At 30.1% G+C, this 1,196-nt stretch overlaps 1 pseudogene; it reads right to left on the reverse strand.

Moving 5' to 3' along the window:
* Window positions 1-443: 443 nt before the first annotated feature.
* On the reverse strand, window positions 444-962 carry LOC145064189 (cell wall / vacuolar inhibitor of fructosidase 1 pseudogene; annotated as a pseudogene).
* Between the last annotated feature and the right edge of the window lie 234 nt (window positions 963-1,196).

Below are 1,196 nucleotides of genomic sequence, written 5' to 3' on the forward strand. Positions count from 1 at the left end.
TAGTAACGAGGGACGATCAATGTAATTTTCTTATACTTACAATTATTAAGAATTTTATTATTGTATAACAAAATTAGAGTTATTTAATGGTTTTGTTTTTAGATATTAATAGTTTAAGTCACATAAAATTTTTGAGATCTTACATCCAATTTTCCAAAAACCATAAACAACAAACTCATACGAAAACATTATTTAATGACACCTTCCCATCAAAAAATGTAAATCCATCAAAAGAAAATTTTCTTTGTTATTCAGGCAACAATTTAAGAGCATTATAATAATGGTCCTAGCTAAGTTAGCAATATCATCCATAGAATTAAGCGAATCATGTTATGAAATTTGTGTTTTTGATAAAAAGAAAACAACTTTCAAAAAGCTACGATAAATTAAAAGTTTGTAATAAACTCGTTAATATATAAGTTTCTTTTTTATTATAACAAAACTTATAAAAGCATTCTAATAATGGCCCTAGCTACATTAGCCACATCTTCCATATCTTTATTCATATTCGTCAACGGTGATGTTTGACCATGCTCCTTAAAACTCCTCTCACATGTCTGCGACTCGATACTAGTATCAGCCATTCCATCTTCACCGAATTTAGGGTTTCCAAGATTCAATGCATTAATGGTTAAAGGAACATTCACATGCATTATAGTGTTATACACATCTCCACACTGCATCAGTGTCGCTGTCGACTCGGGCAGAGACTTTTTGAGAGCATCGATTTGTTGTAGGGTTTTCACACCTTCGTTTTTTACTACATCAACTACGATGAGTGCTAAGCCTGTTAAATTTGCATCTTGGCTCTTGGGGTTTGCCAATAAAATCGAAAGGCATAAGTTGTATGAAGGTGTGCCCTTGCATGTGTTCTCTATGAATTGTCTGTCTCCCATGGCTAAAAATAGGGTTTCTTGAGAAAGAATAGCGAGAAAGAGAATGGTGACATGAGACAAGTTCATCGTGATGAATTGAAGGAAAAAAATGAGTGACGGTTTAATGATTTGTTTTCTATGATTATGATTACGAATTTATAGGACGATTTACTTCATAATTTAAAAAATAATAAAATTATTTTTTGTTGATATTAAATGACCATTGACCAATACAAACATAAAATTTAATTACACCCATTAATGTTTTCTAACTATTAATAGAAAATATATATTTTATTAAAAAACTTTCTATACAATATA

Source organism: Lactuca serriola, chromosome 7 (genome assembly GCF_051521515.1).
Source record: "Lactuca serriola cultivar US96UC23 chromosome 7, Lser_US96UC23_V15, whole genome shotgun sequence".
NCBI classification, from domain to species: Eukaryota; Viridiplantae; Streptophyta; class Magnoliopsida; order Asterales; family Asteraceae; genus Lactuca; species Lactuca serriola.